This window comes from Pan paniscus, chromosome 9 (genome assembly GCF_029289425.2).
Source record: "Pan paniscus chromosome 9, NHGRI_mPanPan1-v2.0_pri, whole genome shotgun sequence".
In the NCBI taxonomy this organism is placed as follows: Eukaryota; Metazoa; Chordata; class Mammalia; order Primates; family Hominidae; genus Pan; species Pan paniscus.
Window position 1 is genome coordinate 132,270,747 of NC_073258.2, and position 23,963 is coordinate 132,294,709.

Below are 23,963 nucleotides of genomic sequence, written 5' to 3' on the forward strand. Positions count from 1 at the left end.
CTAGTGAAATCTGTTTTAAATGAACATCAAGAATAGCCTTGAAAGGGAAAATATGGACTCGAATCTACGCCGACTGGCACCAAGCGGCATGTGAGAAACGTGAGGGAAAAAAGTCCAGCTCTTCCTGCTCGTCAGCTGGGCCCTCCCCCTTCCGGAAAGCTAACTGTATGGAAATGAATCCCTTCATCTTTTTTTAGACTCATAGCAGTTGCCGCGCTTCCAAATTTAAGTAATAGATGCTAAAGTTAACTTAGTAGTTAAACTATGCTTTGGAGTTAAACTGCCTGCATTTTAAATCCAGGACTTACCACTTATTAGTTTTTATGTTTGTTTTGCTTTGTTAATTTTTTTTTTTTAACTCTAGATGAGTCTCCATGTTCTCGCTTAAAAAAAAATATTATTTACTCCTGCATCGGCAAGAGGAGAAATCAATGGATGCCTTCAAAACACTCAGGACAATTTGTGGTGCATAGTTAACACGCAATACTGAACAAAGTTAATGCTCAATAATTGTCAATGTCACATTCCCCACGTCCATTACTTTTCTGTTAGACAAACAACAACCCCCACGCCCCCTTCCCCCACAAAAAAAACCTAGCCCCTTCTGAGATTTACTGGCGTTTGGGGTAATGCCATCGCAGCAGAGCTGGGCACTGTGAGTCCCACGGCATCCCGCTCTGTCTGCCATCCCTCTCTATCCAGCCTGTGGCTTCGTGGCCTGTACTTTCTTTTAACTGAGGTTTTCAGGAAATCAAATAGAAGGGATTTCTGTAGGACGATGGCTCCGAATGCTGCTTGGATCTTCTAGATGTTCCTCTTTTCACACACGGGTAGCGTCTCCCTGGCTCTCTTTGATGATCCAAATGCATCACTAACCTATTTCCACAGTGCTGGGGACACTGTACCGGGAAGCTGCCTCTGAGTCCTCAGTACCAACAGAGCAGATTATGTTCCATGTTCTTCCAATTGGATTCAGGTCCCTAAGCTGAATACCAGCCTGCTGGCCCTAGAGAGTAGAGAAGCCTCTCTGCACCTTGAATTTCTCACTCATTTCAGAGAAATTCGTAGCCTCATAGCAGTACCTTCCCCATCCACCTCCCCAATATACTGCACACATTTCATTATCTAGTTCTTTAGCTCTTGTGGCAAATAGATATTAAAATATTAAATCTGTCTAAGATATCTTCTTCATAAAATATTAAGAGAAAATGTCTGTGTTAACAATGTTTTAACATGAAATCATAAACAAACTGCTGTAATTGGGTATTTTTCTTCTGAAGGTCATATGCCTCCATAAAAATCACCCTGGCAAGTGTGCAATTCAGAAGAGTAATTGCGCCTTACCTTCAGACACTGTGCTTTTTTGTGTTCAAAGAGCATTCTTTAAACATTAATTAGTTATTCCACCAAATATCCTAGGAGGTGTGGATTAATATCTGCTAAACACAGATGGTGACTCAAAGGGAGAGGGAGGCTGAATCCTGCCTCACATCACACAACAAATTGGAGGCAGGACTCTTTAGTTTAATCCCTGTGAATGGACTAGCAATAAATCACAAACTGGGGCCAAGGAACCAAGGAGTATTTATTCTAAATTTCTTATGGATTTCTTCTATTCTTGGATTTGTATGAAACCCATGGATGAACCCCTGAGAAGTACCTTCATGGATATGAGTCCACTATCAATGGACCCCTTAAATCAGATAGTCACTGTCCCAAGGGTCTGCAGCTAGGCACTGTTAGAATGAAGCTCTCTCCTCCTGTCTAACAAGATGGGAACTGCTTGCTTTTGAGTCCATTTTAGCTACAAGTGATGTTTTATGAATGCTGAACAGTAGAAAGAAGAGACGTGCTGGCATCTTCCTGGGATCCTAATACACTAGGACTACTACAGGCAAAAAGCTCAGAGGTTAACTGGCTGACAACCCTCTTTGCTGACACCAACCATGAGTGAGTGTCTCTCAGTCCCTGCCCTGTGCTTTTCCTAAGGACTTACGATGTTCCCATCGCACAAAACCACTTGCAACCATTCCCAATAATTGCAGTGTGAAAAGTGAGCTGATCAGCATCCGACTTTTATGGCCGGCTACTAACCCAGCCAGGATTTTCTAATAATACTTCGCCTTTATATCCCAGGATCGCAGAGCAATTTACGAAGATTAATTAGAAGCTCCTCAGAACTCTCCTTCTTGGCGGAGGCAGGGGCGGAGGCCATGAGAGGGGAGTTAAATGAGCCTCCCTGGAGTGTGGGAAGTGAGAATTTTAAGTGAGGGCTCCTCTGGTTCAAGCCGGGACTATATGTGAGAATAAAACGCTGGGTCCCATTAGTAGTCAACAGAGAAACAATCTGTCATCTGATATTCCAAAAGGATTCAACTGGGAGGAAGTAACGAGCGTGTATTTGTTTATTTTTTATTTGAAAAATGATGTAAATACCCAAATTTGTTACTACCCCTGGGGTTTCAGGAAGACGCCCAAGATATCTGCACTTTTGTGAGATTACAGCTTGTGTCACCCTGGACGGAGCCATTTCACTCTTTGCCCTTCAGTGCCCGCAGCCTGCAGTCTCTGGTTCCCCGAGAGGCCGAGGGCGAGCTGGGATCCATGTGACCCTTTGATGTCTGATGGGGCGGAGGCTGGCCCTCTCCGGGCCGCCCCCTCTCAGTGCTGCATCGGGCCTGGTGCTGCCAGGATCCGCTTGGCAAAGAATAGGGAACGATGGTGGAGAAAGGACTCTATCAGGCCATTGAAGAAGCGCAGCTGCTGAGAGGCCAAGGGGGGTGCAGTGGGGGGGAAGCTGCAGTGACGTTCTGTTTTGTTCTTGCAACCAAGGCACAAATTAAGGCAAAATTAGAGACTTTCTTTGGGCTGTTGGACGGATGGGAGGAGGAGGAAGACGGGGAAGCAGAGCTTTTAAGGACAGCAATTTGAGAACATCTGAGACAAATCTGTGGCTGATTCTTTTTTTGTGTGAATTAGTTAGTGACTTTCTTTTTGGATTCCGGAGGGGTTTTTCCCCCCTTCCTTTCCCTTTTTGCACCATGCACATGTAAATGTGATTGAGAATTCTTTCGTCAGATCTGCTGCCTTGGCAGCCTTCCTGCCAGCTGGCCTGGCTGGGGGAACCCACGCTGGCGGCTGATTGCGATTGACAAGTCCGGGCTTGGTGGGAGGAAGTTCGCCCTGGGGGACACTCCTCAGGCCCTCCTTTGGGGCTTGGTTCCTGCAGGAAAGGAGGGTAGAGGGGGCCCCCCAGCAGGACTGAACTCCTCTCTGCCCGCAGAGGGCGCCCAAGCCAACACCACCATGTTGTGTGACCACCTAGCAAGCACAGTTGTGAGTGCAGACGGTGGCTACTCTCGCCAGGGCACCGTCTGATGCAGAATCACTGATGCCCAGAGTCGAGTAGAGTTTGAAAGGCCATGGAATTTACATCCTCCTTCTCTATCTCATTTCATGCCTCTATGTAGGGCATTTCATCAAAACACCGAGATAGAAGTAAGTGTAAAAATCTTGCCTGCCCCAAATGGTTGTAGTGTGTGGTTTGTCCTATTTTTTGCTTCTCTGTTTCAGCTCATTTTCTCTTTGTGTCCTTTCCTTTTTCCCACTGTGGCTCCAGGCCATGTTGATTTGCTAGTGTTTTTCCCTACCACCTTTCCTTTCTTCTCCCTGCCCACGCAGATTCTCACCAATTTGCCAGAACCTAACTCAAGGCTTCCATCCCCACAAGTTCTCCCTGCTAACTAAATGGGATTGTGTTTACAACTGTTGAGCACAGAAACTTACCTGTCGTAACTGGTCTCTAAAAGGCCAGTGAAATTACACACTGTCATAGGTAATCTCATGTGTGTGTATGAGTGTGTTAGCCTTTTAAAACAATATTTTAGTTTTTCCTTTTTTTTTTTTGGATACAGGTTCTCTCTCTGTCACCCAGGCTAGAGTGCAGTGGTGCAATCACAGTTAATTGAAGCCTCAACCTCCCAGGCTCAAGCAATCCTCCCATCTCAGCCTCCCAAGTAGCTGGGACAACAGGCAGGCAGAGACAAAGTCTTACTATGTAGCCTCATGTAATCCTCTCCTCCTTGAGTATGGGCTATGCTTATTCTATTATTCTTACAAATAGAATACAGCCGTAGTGATGGGATGCCACTTCCACAATTAAGTTACAAAAAGCCCATGGATTTCCGCTTGGGCAAGCTCTCTCACTCCCTCTCGGATTACTCACCTCAGGGAGCCAGCTACCATGTTGTGAGGAAGCCCTGTGCAGAGACCCCTAACCTGTTAATGGACATATGAGTGAGCTTGAGGCAGATCTGCTCCTCCTCCTAGGCAAGACTTTAGATGAGACTACAGCTCTGGCCCACAGACTGACTGTAACCTTAGGAGGAACTCTGAGCCAGAGGTACCCAGCAAAGCTCTTTCCAGATTTTTGACCCCAGAAACTGTGAGATAATAACAGTTTGTTGTTTTAGGCTGCTTTGTTTGTTACACAGCAACAGATAATTAATACAATGGGTTTTCTATAAGACTCTTTTCTCCTCTTAAGGTGCTTTAAAGAAAAAGATGGTAGGTTTTCAAAAAGAAAATAGACAACAAGCTTCAGCATGAAGAGACTGCTTTTTAAGTGTTTTCAACTCTTTGGAAAGAACAATCTATATCACTTATCTCACACTAACTGTTTCTGAACCTAGAGCAACTTCAGCTATTGAAAAGAGGTATCAGGCAATCTACTACATCAGATTAATTTTAGTTAACTTAAAAAATAAGTGATGCTCAATTGGGAGGCTACGGAGCAAGCAGAAGTACTCAGAAAAGAGAAGGACACTAACCAGTGCTAACTACACCCAGTCATTACTCCACGTGACTTGCATTGTATTATCTCATTTTATTTACCCATTCATGCTCTGGAGTGAGTTCTGTTATTATCTCCATTTTACAGATAAGGTAGCTAAGGCACAGAAAGTTTAATTACATTTCCCAATGTTGTATAGCTTTGATAGGCTGAGGTGGGTAGATTACGAGGTCAGGAGATCGAGACCATCCTGGATAACGTGGTGAAACCCCATCTCTACTGAAAATACAAAAAATTAGCCGGCCGTGGTGGCAGGTGCCTATAGTCCTAGCTACTCGGGAGGCTGAGGCAGGAGAATGGCATGAACCCAGGAGGTGGAGCTTGCAGTGAGCGGAGATCGCACCACTGCACTCTAGCCTGGGCGACAGAGCGAGACTCTGTCAAAAAAAAAAAAAAAAAAAAAAATAGGCCTTACTTCGAAGTCCATACTCTTGACCACAAATTATTCTGCCTTGCCATTTCAGACAAATTCAAATTATTAAATACAATCCCATCTTAGAACTCACAAATATTGGCTAATTGAAAAATTGATGAATAATATAGATGTAGAATGAAATCGATACTATATTATATATTTTTTAATTTTATCCTATATAGGTAAAGCTTATTTCACCAGTCATAACACACACCTGCGTGAGTGGAATTGTATCTTAAATGCTCCACTGCACCCAGTCCAGGACTCTATTCTTTCATGACTGTGCATCAGAAACAATTGGAGGAAGTAAGTAAGACAAGGACCAGCACAGAGAGAATTACAGTAGTTGACAGCATGAAAGAAGAGGTGGTCAGAGATCAAAACAAGTTCAGGGCTGGTGGAATACAAAGTGAGGGAGAGAAAAACCAAATCATCATCTTTAGGATGAGGCTGATGAGGAAGAGTGACCCATAGCTGAGCATCAAGTAAGCCAAGGTCACAGAAAGACAACTAGTAATAAAGCATGTGTGGAATGCTTGCTATGTGCCAGGCACTGTTCTAAATGATTGTCATGTATTGTCTCCTTTAATTTTATATCACCATATGAGGTGGTTACTAAAAGCGTCCCCATTTCACAGATGAAGAAACCAAGGCGCAGACAGATTATTGTTAACCCCCAGCCACAATTAGCAAATAAAAGGGTTAAGACACAATGAGAGATCTGCTGCAAGCTCACTCAAATGACTGTTGGCAGGTTTTGGTCCCTTGCCAAGCAGGCGTCTGCACAGGGCTTCCTCACAACATGGCAGCTGGCCACCCCCAGTGAGCAACCCAAGAGACAGTGAGAGCTTGCCCCAGAGCAAAGCCACAGGCTTTGCATAACTTAATTTTGAAAGTGACATCACATTATTTCCAAGATGGCCTGAAACAAAAATCCTTTCTCTTGACCACTACTGTAAATTTTCTTGGCAATGTAGTTTAAGTCAGTACTAGTGTGCCATGGTTATGAAGCAAATTTGAATTAAGGAATGGGGATATTTACCTTTTGCTATATTTTATAGATGCTGGATCTGGGTGGGGCAAGGACACAAAAACCAGTGATAGCCAGAGGGATTTGCCATCTTAGTAACTTGAGTCTACCTAGAACCAAAACAGACAATCAAAAGAAAAAGTCTGGAATAATTATTTAGTCCTGCTATAATTTTACTGAACATCAAGTTTGTAACACTTGTAATCAACCTACTATGGGGAATGGCATCAGGCTAGTTGGGTATAGAAAACTATGTCAGACAAGGTCTCCATCTGCTTATGAAGACATTACATGTAAATATTAACTCTGGGCAATGTGTACTTATTGTTAAATGCGGTAAAGACATTAACTGCTTGATGATTCTGAGAGAACTCACTGTGCGCTCATGTGCTGTGATTTGGGTTTTGAACAAGAGAAAGAAAGAGAAATGGCATTAACAGGTGTGGCTCATGCAATGTGTAAGTGGAGGGTTTATATGGGAGAGTAGTGGAGCCTCACGCTGCAGAGGACTCATGCCTGAGCATGCTAGAGGAGAGGTTGGTCTTCGTCCTGTAGGTTGTGGGTGGACACTAAGGTTTGTGAGAAGACAGGTGGCATGACAAATTAGTATTTAAGTGAGATTAACACAGCAGTTATACAGGAAACCATGCCACTGTTAACCTGGAAAAATGTGTGTGTGTGTGTGTGTGTGTGTGTGTGTGTGTGTGTGTAGGCTCTGGCTGTAGTGGGAAGGCACGAGGCTAGAAGTCAGAAGACCCAGTTTCTTGTAAATATCTTACCATTAATAATACAGATGAATTTAAGCAGGGCTTTCTTCTCTTCCCTGGGACACACATTCTTCATTATAAAGTGATGGGATTGGAGACTCTCCTAAAGTCCTCCCAGCACTAGCATTCTGGATTTTTCACACTGCCATCCCCCTCAATTAGTGCTGTAATTAAAAGCTGACTACACATCCATTCTCCATCCAGAAACTGCAGTCCAGGGCTTCCCACAGGAGCTTCTGCAGAGGCAAAACAACCCTGTCCTCTTCTTTCTTACACATGATGATGAAACCAAAGTGTTTTTCTCCCCTCTGGCTTTTTTAACCCCAAATCATTATTTGTTTTTTTGTATCTTATGCCTTTCATGTCCTAGGTTTGAAGGTGATGTGTACATGGCAGAGAGACACCATCCCACCCCTTCCTCATCACTTTTGTTGAAAAATGTTCCTGCATCCACACATACACACATGCGCACACACATGTGACACCAGGTCACTGCTTGGCCTCACTGCTGAGGAGATGAAAGCAGAGTTTCCAGGGCACTTATTGTGCCTCACCTGGTGTCCCTTAGCTGGAGGTGTGAGGCTTATATCAGGTAATACAGAGTGGCAGGCTTGATCCCCATATAAGTAGTACATTTCAGAAAGTAGCAAAGAATATTTCTTCTGCGCTAAAACCCAACAAAGAAGCAAGGGATACGCTCTTCCCCAGCCACATGCCAGGATCCTCCTAAATGCAGATATTCACCAAGGAACTGGAATGTTCTCACTCCAAGGCTGGAAAAATGACTCCCAGGATAATCTGTGAATGTAATTTGTCTTTGAGTCTATTTTGATCAATCTCTTCCCTGCACCCAGCCCTTGACCTTGCTGCTACTGGGAGGCTCATTCTCATGGAGACGGGGAGAACCTCTGTCCCCTCCCCAGTCAAAAGTCATCTGTGTCCTTTCTGTTTTTTAGAACCAGGACTGTCTGACAGCAATGATGACCCTGGGGGCTTGTGTCATCATTCAATTCCCATGGTGGAGGAGCAGGTGGGAGCAGAGATACCTGAAGCACCCAGAAGTGGGTTTGCCCAAGAGCTGAGTGTTCATTAGACTGAAAACAGCAAACAGGTTGATACCAGAGGAGAAGAACCAAGCGACATGCTGGAAGCCCAAAGTAACAGCCTCAGAGTTTAAGAACAGGGGCAGAAAACAGTGCAAAGCAGATCCCAGAGATAGGGCCAGAGGAAGTGCACTGGACTGGTCTCTGGTGTCCAAGCAAAGTGCCAAGCCAGGTGTCCCCTGCACGACAAGAGGACAATTGGATGGCTTCTTAATGTCCCAATATCAGGCCACTGGCAGCATTTACAAGTTATTATAACAACAACATTCCTTCTTTGAATGCTTGCTCATGGCCAGACACTGTGTAAGGGCTTTAGAATACTATCAAAACTCATCTGCATGGCAATTGATGTGAAGGCTCTTTTCTCCATCTTGTAGGTGAGGTAACGGGCTTCCTAAGAGAATTTATGAGACTTGTCCAAGCTGTACTGTATAAATGGCCGATGTAAGGTTTAACCCAGGTCTGGCCCCAGATCCAATGCTCTTAATTACTGAACTTTTCTGTCCCCACACAACTCCAAAGGGATAGCATGTGAGTGGATACCCAGTCATCATTTGGGCAGTGCTCAGTGGCCCTGAAGTGAGGTGGGCTGGAGACAGGACTGCACTCCCAGGAGAAGGGCTCCAGGTAACCTGAGGTGACAGGAGCAGCAAGCAGGCTGGATGAACCAAATGAAATCCTTGGGCGTAGTTTCAGTGCATCCATTCTGGGAGAGTCAGCAGCACTGATTCAGCCAGAGCTTCAACTTCTTAGGGAAATTTCTTGCCAGCTCAGCTGTTAAGACTCAAATTCCTCACCTCCTCCCAGCCCCCACCGCAGGGTTCTCTGCTCGCTGCTCTCATCTTCCCCATGTCACTCACTCATCGCAGAACCAGAAGGCTCAGCCAGCACTGAAAGGTCCCTGGGGAAAGGGGGCCCTCCTGGGGGGCCCAGATCTGTAACAAATGACTTCCCGCAGAGACAAGCTGTGCTGTGCTCAGAGGCCCTGCTGGGGAGGGACGAAGCCTCCCGTGGGCCTGCTTGGTCTATCCGCTGCTGACAGTCCATGGAGCTGAGCTGGGGGAGATGGAAGGGGGGCACACCCTGGCTCCCCACTGGGTTTAGGACCCAGCCTGCTGAGATTCGTCCCATCTGACAACCCTGCACGGAGATGCATGGGTTCCCTGCCTAACAAGACTATCTACTGGTGAGCTAAGCCGGGTAGTTCCCAGCTCAAATGAGCCAAGGCTTAAGATTTGCTCCCCGAAAGGGTCACTGATAAAGAAAACCCCAACTCTGTTGCCTTCAGTGTGTCTTTCACCAGGTAGATAGGTTCTGTCAGTCACATGGAGGAAGCTTGAGAGTGTGGATGGCTCAGCCCTGCTCATCACAGCCACTGGGAAAATACCCAGAGCACTAATGTGCCCAGCAGCAGGCACCAGCATGAATGGGAAGGGGGCATTTCATTCATAGCTGAAATGCACTTCCCTGTGTCTAACCTGAATTCCTCCTGCTGCAAGGTAAACCTCCCTTCGTTTCTGATTTTATTAGAGAAACTGTTCTTGTGTTATGCTCTGGGTAAGAACTACTCAGTTGTTGGAAGCCCATCCCACAGCCTCACCTGCTGGAAATCAGTCATCTCTTCTTTTCCTCCCCTTATACAAATAGAGCACTTTTGCCCCTGGTTGGATAATGATGCTCCTCATAACAGGTTAAGTCAATGGTTAAGTCAGTGATGAGGGGTAGGAAACTATTTTTATTGGGCATCCACTACGCACTCACCCCACTTAATCCTATTTCACTTAGTATTTGTCAAAGGATCAGAGGAACAGCTCTGACTATGGGAGGCAGAATTACTGGGGCTCTGCTAAAAAATGTGGTAGAGCATGCTGGGCCTTCAGGCCTAGACTGGAGTCCTCACACTGCTGCTAACTGAGAAGCTTTGAGCATGTAACTTCACCTCTCTGAGACTCAATGTCCTCGTCTGCAAAATGGCTTTGAGCAGCAGCTATATCCTTTTAACCTAAGATCCACGAAGTCTAGCCCAGGGCCTGGAAATCACACATGCTCAGTAATGACTTGTTTAGTAAACAGGGCAGTGCTTGAATGATTCTGGTACAGATCATTCGAATAACATATTTAAAATGCCTTACAAAGCTTGGCATATAATAGGTCTTTCAAAAAAAAAAAAAGCTAGTTTCTTTTGTCCTGCAGTAGTGATGAAAGCCAAGCAACCACGACCTGAAATTTCCTCTATCCTATTCACCTCCCCAACACAAATACACACACACCCCCCAAACACACACACACGCGCGCGCACACACCATAGTTCAAAGTTGACCTTTCGGGGCTGTTTCCTCCTCCTTCCCCACCACTGCTTGCTCCCTCGCTCTACCTGGTCTCCTTGCCAGCCCTGGCCTGCCACACTCCCCAAGCTGCAGCCCCCCAGGTCCCCTCTCCCTGGCCCCTGCCTCCCCACAGTGCTGGACTCAGAGCAGATGTGCAGCAGCCTGCCATCATCTCTGATGCTGCCCTTCCCTGCCAATCTCCGGCCACGTCTGGCAGCTGGAATTGCAATTCTCCTTGTTTACAATGCATTGTAATTGCAGACACAGGCTATGCTGTCACTTGTAATTTTATCTTGTCCTGTTCTCCCTGCACACTCCCTTGCCTAAGTGTCAAGCAGCAGCCCTTGTGAGTGGTACTATTGGCAGGAAACGTGCTCCAACATGCAGCAAAAAGCAAACTATTATTTATTTCTCATTCTCTCCCTCTCCACTCAATAGATGAAATAGGCAAAGAGCAGTCCTGTCCCTCCTGCAGCCCCCACCCATCCCTACACCTGTCCTTCCCCAGTGCCATTAGTTCCTCTAATTGCTAGGTCTCCTCTTTCAGTTTGGATTTTGCTTCAGGAAGTCTGGAGATTACAGGGAGAATTGCCTTCCGTGCTACAGTTGTCTTTCAACAAGTGAGGGAGCAATTGCCTGGCTTAGCTCTCAGCAGGTGGGGTACGAGCATCTTCTGGAGACAGGCTGCTGGCTGGGACTTCCCAACCCATCATGTCAGGCAGGGGACTGAGCCTCACCAGGGTCCGTGGGCTCAAGGCAACTCTGCCTGTGGATCTCAAACAAGCCAAGTGTAAAGGCTCCCCTGCCCCGCCCCCCTGCCATAGCATGCACTGTTCTAAGTGGATGACATGTTACCCCATTTATTCCCCATTAGAGCTTTGTAAAAGCCATTATTACCTCTGCTTCATAGATGAGAAAAATGAACCCAAGTGCCTAGTCAAAGGTCATTCAGCTGATAGTATGTGGGCAAAGCTGAGATTTAAAATTCACTCAATCTAGTTCTAAAACCTCTTGTATTTTGTTGTATTTTCTTTTGCGCCACATTCTGTGGCCTCACGAGGATCATGTTTGTCTGTGTTTCTGGACATATCAGTTTCTGCACTTGGCAGGTTGCTTTATGATTATCTGTTTGTCTGTCTTCTGTCTGCTACTAGACTGTAAGCACTCGGAAGGCAAGGCCTGTGTTTCATTTTATTTCCCCCCTGTGGTGCCTGCATGGTGCCCAGTGGATCTTTTACATAGATTTGTTAGGATGAATGCATTCAGAGGCAATATTTGGTCAGGTTGCTGTCCAGAGATTGCTAAATTCTATGCACCAGCCTTATATAGTCTTGTTTCTGAGGAACATGGATGATTGTTTGCCTCTAAATGCATAAGGATGGTTGTTCTAGACAAAGTTAGAAGTCAGGAAAACTCAGCATGTATCTCATGACAATTGGATTCAAGGAAAGTAATACACACTAATAGGTCCAATTTATTTGTCATTTATCATAATTTGGCACTGGGGAGGATCTGGGAAAGAATTTATGCTAAGTCCTGTAGATTTTTTGAAATCCAACACAACTGTCCTGTACCAAGAACTGAGTGCTTGCATTAGTTGAGTATATTAGGAGTTGGTTCTCTTTAGCTCCTTTCCCCCAAAATCTTATGTAACATTCTCATATTACATTTATAACAAAAGGAAAGTTTACTAATTTTTTTTAAGACAGGGTCTTGCTCTGTCACCCAGGCTGGAACGCAGTGGTGAGATTTCAGCTCACTGCAACCTCCGCCTCCCAAGCTCAAGTGATTCTCCCACCTCAGCCTCCCAAGTAGCTGTGACTACAGTGCAGACCACCGCACCCAGCTAAATTAAAAAAAAAAAAAAAATTTCTTGAGATGGGGTCTTACTATATTGCCCAGGCTGTTCTCCAACTACTGGGCTCAAGCCGTCCTCTTACCTCAGCCTCCCAGAGTGCTGGGATTATAGGCATGAGCTACCATGCCTGAAAATTTACTAATTTAATATTGGTAACAATTCTCCTTCTGATGAAAGTATTGCAACATCTTGCAGGGAGGTAGAAGGAAGGAAATGAGCTCTGGCTTGTTCACCTGCATTGAGACCTAGAGAAGTTGACAGGGAGGACAGGAGAGTAGGGCGCTATGTACTCTAAATATTGCAGTAATTTCTCCTCTCTTCCTCACATCCCTACTCAGCCACTCAGTAGCCGTGTGTCTTTAAGCCACTTGCTCAATCTCTCTGGGCTCTGTTCTCTTACTTATAAAACTTGTCTAAAGATCCATCTGCTTCATAATATTTTGTTGGCTTAAGTCATATAATGTATGCAGAATGCTTAGCCCAGTGTCTAATGCACCTGCGTCTTTAATTAAGGGGGAATTCCACATCATAGCTGTTTTGCCATTTGGGGAAGAAAGGCAGTGACTTGAAGGAGGTGGGATGGCTGTAGCTGAGTCTCAGCATGGGGTTTGCTGCTCTGTCTAGGGCTCATCCAGCCACAGCAAAATCCCAGGCGTGGTCCACCAGCGAATCACCTGCTGGTGTCTCTACCCTCCCTCCACATCACCATGCGCCTCCACCAGCTGAAGGCAACAGAAAGCTTTGATGAGATCCAATTAGGAATAAAGACTGTACATTCAAGAGGGCTGAGCAGTTCACACGGAGGGGAAAAAAGACCGTGAAATTACTGCAAGTGCTCAGCTTATGTATCCTCACAAGCTAAATAGTGAAGAAAGATGTGTCATTTAGTAGGACTGACTCCTGGGGGGGTTTGCCTCTCATCAGCTGAGAAACTATTATTTTGCAAATGACATCTCCATCTCAAGCAATTGTGTTTCCCCCTTATTCTAAAACACACATAAATAAATGATATTTAGAGAGCTGCTGACTGTGGAGAAGGCTTGCCTGAGATGAAAGAAAGGAAGCTTGTATTTGCTGGAACGGACTCTTCACAAACCTCTGGGATGGGCTGTGTACAGATGAAGGTTTTGGGCTGACAGCGAAGGCATATCAAGCTTCTGTGCCTCCTATTGGGAACTACTGAGGACTTTGGAAAATTAGAGGGATTTGCAGGAAGGCAAGAGTAGCCCAGGAAGACCTCAAAAGCAAACCCTAAATACTTCAGAGCAGATTCAGGGACAGCTAGACAGAGAATGGTTTACTTGTGTTGAACAAAAAGCAGTAGAAAGAAGCCAGGGGTTCTTGTCAACAGGACATAAAATACGGGAGCCCATGCCTGGATTGATTGACATGCTTTGTTTAGGAGCTAGGTCCTATTGCAGTCACCATCTGCATGGCAGGGTGGAAGAATGCCCTGAGTCCTCATCAACATTTGCTAACAGTGTGACCGGGACAGTGTTTTTCTTGTTTGTAACATGAAGATAATACCTCCCTTGTGGCTGAACCTGCCTCACGGTATTTAGCTGGAAGACATTCTATTAAACTCCGAGGTGCTGTTGACCTGACTTTTCATTCCCCCTTGATGATAGGAAACCTTGATCTGGATGCCTTCTAGTATCTTCAGTTCGATCTAATGTCTGTCTTCCTTTTGTTGTCAAATTCAAGACTATTATTTAAGTGAGAGTCTAGGGATCAGCAAACATATTTAGTAAAGAGTGAGACAGTGAATATTTTAGGCTTTGGGGACCATAAGGTCTCCACTGCAAATACCAGACTCTGGCATCACGGCATCGTAGGTAAACAAATGGCAGTGGCTGTGCTCCAGTCAAACGTCATTTACAAAAGCAGGTGGCCGGCAGAATCTGGCCCAAGGCCCATAGTCTGCAGACCCCTGACATACTCCATCTGGGTTTTCCTCCTCTGCCGACCTCCTCATGCCATCCCCTCTCTAGCCTTCCTTTCTGCTGAGCTAGGCAGGCAGTGGGGACAGCATTCATTTAGGGTTTGGGTAAATCTGCGGGAGCAGGAAGCATGTCTAAGGACACCATGGAGGCCCCAGCCCTCGAAGGTCTTCTACCCGTGTCCCTGTGTGGAGCCCTGTACTCCAACAGACATCCCTGGGGCTGGAACTCAGACTGATTCTCCCAGTTAATGTGATACTCAGTGTATTAGTCAGGGTTCTCTAGAGGGACAGAACTAATGGAATATATATACAATAATGAGTTTATTAAGTGTTAACTCACAGGATCACAAGGTCCCACAATAGGCCGTCTGCAGGCTGAGGAGCAAAGAGAGCCAGGCCAAGCTCCAAAACTGAAGAACTTGGGTCTGATGTTTGAGGGCAGGAAGCATCCGGCACAGGAGAAAGATGGAGGCTGGGAGGCTATCAGGATCTCTTTCCACATTTTCCTGCCTGCTTGTATTCTAGCTTTGCTGGCAGCTGATTAGATGGTGCCCATCCAGATTAAGGGAGGGTCCGCCTTTCCCAGCCCACTGACTCAAATGTTAATCTCCTTTGGCAACGCCCCCACACACACACCCAGGATCAATACTTTGTATCCTTTAATCCAATGAAGTTGACACTCAGCATTAACCATCACACTCCGGTTGGGCCCTTAGGAAACTTAGGGGCCCCTTTAATGCCAAGTGGGAGGTTCAAGCTGTCTGTGGCACTTGCTCTGTCTTCCTCTGTCTACCCCTTTGTGTCTGCTTCTGTCTCTCTGTCTCTCTCTGTCTCTCCTCCCCTTTCCCCCTCACCCGGCCTCCACTTGCGCTGCTTTCCCCACCAGCTTGGTGGAGAAGCACCTGCAGAGGCTGCACTCAGCAAATTCCAGCTGGGAAACACAATTCCAGCTTCCCAGCTCCCCCGTCCACTTCAGCTTCCGCATTCTGGGCCAAGGTCCTCTTTTACCCTACCTGGACATATCAAGGCCTGAGGCGCACAAGTTCCTGTTCCTGTTTCTGCTGCACTGCACTGCACTCTACCCTTACCCCGGGGAAGGAGGGACCTTTGAGGGCAATGGTCCTGTCCCTGAGCTTTGTGCTCAGTGTCTCCACAGAAATCACCCCTTTTCAGGTGCCCCAGAGTGAGGGGGAGGCAAAAGCAAATGGAGAGAACATTCCATTAACATCTTCAATTTCCTACCGTCGGTCTGTGGATCAAGGGAGTGCACATCTCCCAGCACCAAGCAGCTCCTTGTTATCTTTATTATCTTTGTTAAGCCTTATTAGCTTTAGGAAAATTTCACCCAGAAGAATTCAACAGAGTCCTTTTTGCCTAGGGTGAAAAGAAGCCCATCAGGAGTCCATAGCCCATTAGAAAATCCCAAAGAGAGACCAGCCACAAAACTGGAAATGTGGCCAGTCTGAGTGGCCCAGGCCCCAGGGACAGGAGCCACAGGCCTTCAGCCCTTACGCTGGGATCCAGTTGGCTCTGCTCCTTCAGGCTCCATGGAGGAGCAGGGCAAGGGGTCCCCGGGGGACTGAGCTCAGACCGTGCCCTCTCCAGGCTGGAAGGGGAGGATACAAGGGAGCAGACACCAGTGTATGGGGACACAACTCACAGTTTATCAGAGGTGGGAGAATTCCCCTGACAATCACTTTTGCAAGAGATGCCTCAAGGGAATATTAAGGCTAGGTCACATTTCCAGAATTTCAGAAACTTTTCCAGAACTGTTTTATCTTCTAGTTGTGGTGCCAGATGGTAATGTTCTGGTAAATTTCCGTGTTCCCAAGTGGAAGGGTTTGGAAATGATAACCAAAACAAGCTAACAACAACAAATCCCTTGCACTACACGCTTCTCTTTCTACACTGTCCTGGTTATGTAGATTCTGTTAGGATTCTGTGTGGCTTTAACAAAACAAAGGTCTATTGCTCCCACACTGCACAGAGGGAGCACAGGCCACTGTGTGTGTCACATGTGTGCACTCGGGGCGGAGAGGTCCCCCCTCCATTAGTCACTGGGGTCCCAGGCTGATGGGAACTCCACCACCTCAAAAGCTGCACCATCCGAACACTGGCTTCCACCAGCACTACAGCAGCAAAGAGAACTGCTGCTCTCTTCTCATTTGTTTTCTTTCTTTCTCTTTCTTTCTTTCTTCTTTCTTTCTTTCTTTTTTCCTTCCTTCCTTCCTTCCTTCCTTCCTTCCTTCCTTCCTTCCTTCCTTCCTTCCTTCCTTCCTTCCTTCCTTCTTTCCTTTCAGACAGAGTCTCGCTCTTGTCACCCAGGTAGAGTGCAATGGCACAATCTCAGCTCACTTCAACCTCTGCCTCCCAGGTTCAAGCGATTCTCCTGCCTCAGCCTCCCCTAGTAGCTGGGATTACAGGCGTGTGCCACCACACCTGGCTAGTTTTTGTATTTGTAGTAGAGATGGGGTTTCACCTTGTTGGCCAGGCTGGTCTTGAACTCCTGACCTCAGGTGATGCACCCACCTCAGCCTCCCAAAGTGCTGGGATTACAGGCATGAGCCACCACACCTGGCCTGTTTTCTCATTTTGATGCATCAGCCCCTGAGTGTGCCATGCCCTGTCTACCCAGTCTCCAGCAGAACTAGTCACATGGCCCTGTATAACCCTGTATAACCTCAAGGGGACGGAAGGGATAATCTGTCGGAGTGCATGGATATTTGATGAGCAGTAAATGGCTCTGCCACATAGATCTCAGCACCTTTTAGACCCTGTTAACAGCTGCTTTAGAGAGAAACATTTTATTGGCCATATTATTTATGTATCCATTCATTCATTCTAAATAATTATTGAATACCTCTGTGCTAAATATATTTCCAGTCATTGAGGTCATAATGGTGAGCAGGAGAGAAACTGCCCCTCCCTCGTATGGCTCACAACAATGAAATATTGTCATGTGACAAATGCTGTGATAGGCAAGGGACAGGGCACCCCAGTAGCGCAGAAAAAGTTTATGTGCCTGGAGTATGTCAGGAAAGGCTTCCCAGAGAAGTCAAGTCTGCAGCTGACCCATGAAGAATGGTTGGGGATTTCTCCCAGTCAGACCCTAGATCTGTAGCAGAAAACGCAAGTCAGGAATCCTGCCTCCCTGGGCAGAGTTAGACCCTGCAGGTGACTCCCTTCTGGAGTAAGGACAGTTAAGGAGTAGACAACAATTGTTATAATCAGAGACTGCCTTAGGCTGATTGTTTTCCTTGCCTTCTCCGAAAGAGTACACATCACCTCTCCAAGGTGGCTCACCTCCGGGGTCCGAAGTTGAGCCACGTGGAGGAACTTGCTCAATCGGCTTCTGTTATAGATATGAAATTATTAATAACTGGGATGTAGCTGTGCATGTTTGGACCCTCCTCCCAGCAGCCCTCTCTGGGGACCTGGGGTGAGGGTTGTAGGGAGACACCTTGCTGTTTAATAAATAATAGACGAGATTCATAAAGTGTCTGGGAAGCACATTCCTCATGCAGAAATGTTACGGAATAACACAGGATGAATAATAGAAAAGGTTATTGAAAAATTCATAATTTCCAAGTGCCAGTGAAGGGCAGCTCCTGTGCAGTCTATTTGCCTGTAGAAAAGTGATTAAAATATATATTATTGTCCTGTCTATAGGAAAATGTATTATTAAGTGGATACTAGCATGACATTTGAAAAATCCATTTCATTCCATTTAGCAGCAACGGGCTTTTGGCTGCTGCTTTGTGCAGCAGGTTTCACAAGCATTTTAATAAGCCTTTTAAAAAACAAAAAGGGGATTTTAATTATGGCCCCTGCCTCCCGGCCATGCTATTGCTTTGCATTTACCGTTGTTCTGCCAAAGAAATTTTAAAACATATAATGGGGAATGTAAATATCCTGCCTACGTTTATCAGGTCCACTGCCAAGAAAGGAACCTGACCACTGGCCAGGAGGTACTTATGGGCTGCAGGAAGGCAGAATGGGAGATAGGTTTGCCTGTCGAGACACAACAAGAAGCAAAGCCTCAGTGTAAGAGGCCCATAACCCCTGCCAAGCCTTAAGTGTCACTACTCTTCTGTATAAACATTCACTTTTTTTTTTCCATATGAAACCAGGAGTTACTTTTGAGGTCTAATGAGAAACGGTTCCTGTTTCTGAATAATGAATTGAGTCAGGATCAGGGATCATCTGATTTGCCCATCTGCTTCTTGGCAAAATGCATCTCCTCAGCTTGAAGATCATATGCCCAGTACTGCTCGGAGCTGGATTCTGAATAGATTCAGGTTTGGAGTTTGGGATGGGGCACCTCTCCGTGCCTTGCTCAGTATTCAAATTCTCCTATAAGTTGGGTAAGGGCCAGGAGGCAGGATGGGATCTGAGAGGGGTGGGCCACGCCCTTTCAACCTCAACCTCTGATTTGGCTTGGACAGCTCTGTGGTCTGATGGTCTTTCGGGGAGCATACAGATGGACAGTGGTGGCAGCGAGGTCACCCCAGCAGGTGGTGTAGGAACTGAGGCAGAAGGAGCATGATGGACCAGAGCACCATCATGGTCCCAGTCTCTTCCCTGCTAACTGCGTAAGTTTGGCAGAGTCATCTGACCTCTCTGGGTCTCTCTGCATTTTAATAATGAACAAAACCTCTTTGGGTTTTAATGACAAAAACAGAGCAATTTACATCACATCATAGTTTTAAACATTTTGTTTAAGACACTTTTGAATAATTAAATCGTTTGTTTTAATGAAATCTCATTTGGAAGCAGATAAAATTGTTTCTCTAGTTGAAGAGGGATTAGGGGGCGAAAATGCTCCCAACTCAAACCCCCTTCCCTCTCCTTTTTTTTTTTAAGGCAGCCCCAGGAAGCCTGTAGTTCTGATTCCACAGGGATTCCTGGAGCACAGTATGAAAACCAATGCATTTAATGATATAGAAAGTCCCTTCTGACTACAAGTTTCTCCAATTGAATTGTGGCCTGTGTCTGACTCATTGGGATGAGAGAGAATGGCTTTTCTGTCCTCATTTTTACTCCTGTTTATTTAGTCATCATATATTTATCCATTTATTCAACAAACATTTACTGAGAACTGCACATGTGTTGCATTTATTCTAGAATATTGGAGTGAGCACTGTCTGAATATGGATCATGAGCAAGACATACTCCTTGTTCTCTCTGATAAGCAACAGGCACCTAAACAGGGTGCCGTATGGTTCAAAACACAGGAAATAAGAGTTATATTGGGGGCACAAATAGGTTTTTTACTAGTAAAAATTATGAATTAGGTTTAAAAAGAAACTAAATATCTCTCTAGTTTATTTTTTAGAACACTTTATTAATTAAAAGTACTTATTTCATCCCTGTATGGATGGCAGATTGCTACTCAGGCAGGCTGTACCAGGATGGTGCCTCAGCTGCTGAAATACTGAAATAATTCATTTGGGTTGGTGAATAGATCCTGCCAAAATTCCCTGAATGGCCTTTGCTGTTCTGTTACCTTAAACCCACCTATCTCCAACATTTTCTTGATTCACCTATTCTCCTAAACTGTGATAGTAAGGACAGGGGTTTCCATCGCCATGCAGTGCGGTGTTCAGAGCCTGGTCTGGGTGGTTAATACCAGTATCTTACCACTTATTAAATAAGTTGAAAATATCCTTCTCAAAAAGTCGGTCTCCTCAATGCTTCCTTTTGATTCCAAGTTCCCAGAAGACTGGTTGTACTTAATATTCACTCCCCGTAGAGTTCCCAGTGTTTTCCTGGCTTGACAATCAGATAGTGAAACTAACATCCCTCTTTGGCATTTTAAAATTGCTTCAGATTCTCTACACTCTCCCTAGGTGATCTCATTTAAATGGCATCTTTATGTTAATGACTCTCAAATTTATATCTTCAGCCCAAACATCTCTGAGTTCTAGACTCACACATCCATCTGTCTACTTGACATCTCCACTTGGACACCTTTCAGAAAGCTCAAACTTAACATTCTCCAAATTGAGCTCCCTTTTTATGTGATGCTATATATCTGTCCCCATCAATTGTCCCTATGTCAGTAAATGAACCACCATTGACTCAAGAGCTCATGCTAAATGCCCAAGAGTCATCCCTGAAGCTTTTCTTTCACTTACCACCTATATTTAATTGTCAGCAAGTCCTGTCAATTCTACCTGCAAAATATGTCTTGTAATCAAACTTTCCTCTTCATCTCCACTACTGCCATCTTAGTTCAAGGCACAAATGTATTTCTATCCAGCAACTAACCAGTCTTTCAACTTCTACTCTTGATCTGGCTCAATTAATATTCCATACAGCAGCAATTGTGATAGCGTCACTCCTTTGCTCGATCCTTTTAATCTTCCTCCATTGCAATAAAATCCAAACTTCGTTCCCTAGACTGTAAGCCCTGCACCTGTGTCCCATGCTTGCCTCTCCCCACTAACTCGGCGCCATTTATCATTTTATTCATGCTAAAGCACCTGGGTCCTCTCCATCTCTCCAACATACCCACTTCAGAGTCTTGACTTTATCCTCTCTCTGCTTGGGCCAGTGCTTCTCAATTATAATGTGCATATGAATAACTGGGAATCTTATTAATATGAAAAATACCATTCCACAGATTTAGGGTGTGGGCCAAAATTTGCATTCCTAATAAGCTCTCAAGCGATGCTAACCCTGTTGGTCCATGGACTATAGTTTGAGTAGCGTGGCTTCCGTTACTGCTATCCCAGATTTATTGCTTGGCTACTTCCTCCTCATTTTAAAAAATCAGCTTGATTGAGATATAATTCACACAACTTGCAATTCACAAGCTTAAATTGTGAAATGTATTGGTGTTTAGTATATTGACAGAGTTGTGCACCTATAACCACAGTTAATTCTAAAACATTTTCAAGACCCCACGGGGAAATTCTGTACCCATTAACAATCACTCTTGACATTGTCCCGCACACTCAGCACTGGGCAACCGTTAATCTGCTAATGTTCCAACAGATTTGCCTATTTTGGACATTGAATATCAATGGACTCATATACCATGTGGTCTTATGTGACGTATTTCTTCCACTTAGCATCGTTTTTCAAAGTTCATGTGTGTTGTAGCATGCAGGTTTCATACCCCATTTCTTTTTATGGTCAAATAATATCCCATTGTGTAGATCTGCTACATTTTGTTTATCCATTCATCATTTAATAGACATGTGGATTGTTTTTACTTTTTACCTGTTATAAATAATGCTGCTTTGAACATGCTTGTACAAGTTTTAGTGTAGACATATATTTTTATATCTCTTTAGTATTTGACTAGGAGTGAGTCATATGATAACTGTGTTTAAAATTTATAGGAACCACCAAACTGTTTTTCAAAATGTGGACACACCATTTGACAGCCACATCAGCAGTGTGTGAGGGTTCCAATTCTTCGAGTCCTCCTCAATCCTTGTTATGATCTGTCTTTTTTTACTATAACCTTCCTCGTGGGTGTGAAGTGGTATCTCATTGTGGTTTTGATTTGCATTTCCCTAATGAGTAACGATGCATATTTTCGTGTGGTTATTGGCCATTTGTATGTATTTGTATATCTTTGGAGGTAGGACTATTCAGATCCTGTGACCATTTTTTAAATTGAGTATTTGCCTTATTATTGTGTTGTAAGAGTTCTTCATATATGTGGGATACTAGTCCTTTATTAACTATATTGTTTGCAAATATTTTCTTCCACTCTGTAGCTTCTTTCACTTCCTCAATAGTGTCTTTTGAATCATAAAAGTTTTAATTTTGATGAGATTCAATTAATCTAGGTTTTCTTTTGTCACTAGTGCTTTTGTTGTCATATCTAAGAAGCTATTTCATAGCACAAGGTTGCAAAGATTTACCCATATATATTCTTCTAAGAGGTTTTGTTTTTTTTTAATTTAGCTATTATGTCAAGGTCCATGGTAAAATTTAAGATCTTTTTTTCTTTCCTTTTTTTGGGGGAGGGGGTGGGGGAGCAAGAATCCCACTTCCTTCCTTTGTATGTGGATCTCCAGTTGTCCTAGCATCAGTTTTTAACAAACTATTCTTTCTCCCATTGAATTTTCTTGGCACACTTGTCAAAAATCAATTGATCATATATTATATATGTGAGGGTTTTTTTTTCTGGACTCTATTCTATTTCATTGGTCTATATGTCTGCCTTTATGTCAAAACCCACACTGTTTTGATTACTGTAGGCTGCTAGTACGTTTTGAAATCAGGAAATGTGAGGCCTCCAACTTTGTTCTTATTTTTCAAAACTATTGTGTCTATTGTGAGTTTCTTGATTTCCTTATTAATTTTAGGATCATCTTGTCAATTTCTGCAAAAAAAGGCACATTGAGATTTAGATAAGGATCATGGTGAATCAATCAATACATTTAGAAGTTCAACATCTACTCTTCCAATCTATGTTCACAGAATGACTTTTCATTTACTTGGGTCTTTTAAACTTTCTTTCAGGAATGTTTTCTAGTTTTCAGGGTGGAAGTTTTGCAATTATTTTGTTAAAATTATCCCTGAGTACTTTACTCTTTTTGATGTTGTTGTGAATGAAATGATTTTCTTGATTTCACTTTTGGATGGTTAATTGCTAGTGTAGAAAAGTGTGATTTATTTTTGTATATTTATTGTGTACCCCTCACATTTACTGAATGTATTTCTTAGTTCTAATACTTTCTTAGTGGTTTCCTTGGAATCTTCTCTGTATGGGATTATGTCATCTGCAGACAGTGATAGCTTTAATTCTTCCTCTCCAATCTGGATGCATTTTATTTATCTTTTTTGCCTAACTGCCAGTGCTATGCTGAATGCAAGCGGCAAGAGTGAACATCCTAGTACAGTTCCTAATCTTAGAGGGAACGTTTTACTCTCTCCCCAGTAAGTATGATGTTAACCCTGGGTGGTTTGTATGTGCCCTTTATCAGGATGAGGACGTTTCTTTCTATTCCTAGCTTGTTGAGTGTTTGTATCATTTAAAATTTGAAAAAAATAAATAAAGGTGCCCTATTCAATTTGAAGTCAGCTTCAACAGTTCCTTGGTAGACAGCCCTATTTCTAACTGCCTGGAAGCCTCTTCTTGGACTATCTCACCTGAGGCAGCTTCACCACCCCACTCTATTAATCATTGTTTCAATTCTGTGCTTTCTCTTTTATGTTACTTATTTAAAATTGTAAATATTCTTTCACTATTCTTTTCTTTTTTCTTTCTCTGCCTCTCTGCTCCCAAAGACAGTGAGGGACCAAGTTTGTCCAGTTCACTGCTGTGTTTTTTGTTTGTTTGTTTGTTTGTTTTTGAGATAGGGTCTGTCTCTGTCATTCAGGCTGGAGTGCAGTGGTGCCATCGCAGCTCACTGTAGCCTCAACCTCCCTGGCTAAAGTGATTTGCCTACCTCAGCCACCCTGGCTCAAGTGATTTACCCACCTTCAGGCACACGCCACCATGCTGATCTATTTTAAAAAATTTGTTTTGTAGAGATAGGCTCTCAGCATGTTGTGCAAACTGGTCCTGAACTCTTGGCCTCAAGCAATCCTCCTGTCTAGGCCTCCCAAAGTGCTGGGATTACAGGTGTGAGCCACCACACCTGGCTGACGGCTGTATTTTCTGCATCTACCACAGTTCCTGGAATATAACAGTTGATCAGTCAA

At 44.4% G+C, this 23,963-nt stretch overlaps 1 protein-coding gene across 7 annotated transcripts in view; it reads left to right on the plus strand.

Annotated features, from left to right (window-relative positions):
* NTM (neurotrimin) overlaps window positions 1-23,963 on the plus strand; it is a 965,686-nt gene that overhangs the window by 213,968 nt on the left and 727,755 nt on the right. The window lies entirely within an intron of this gene.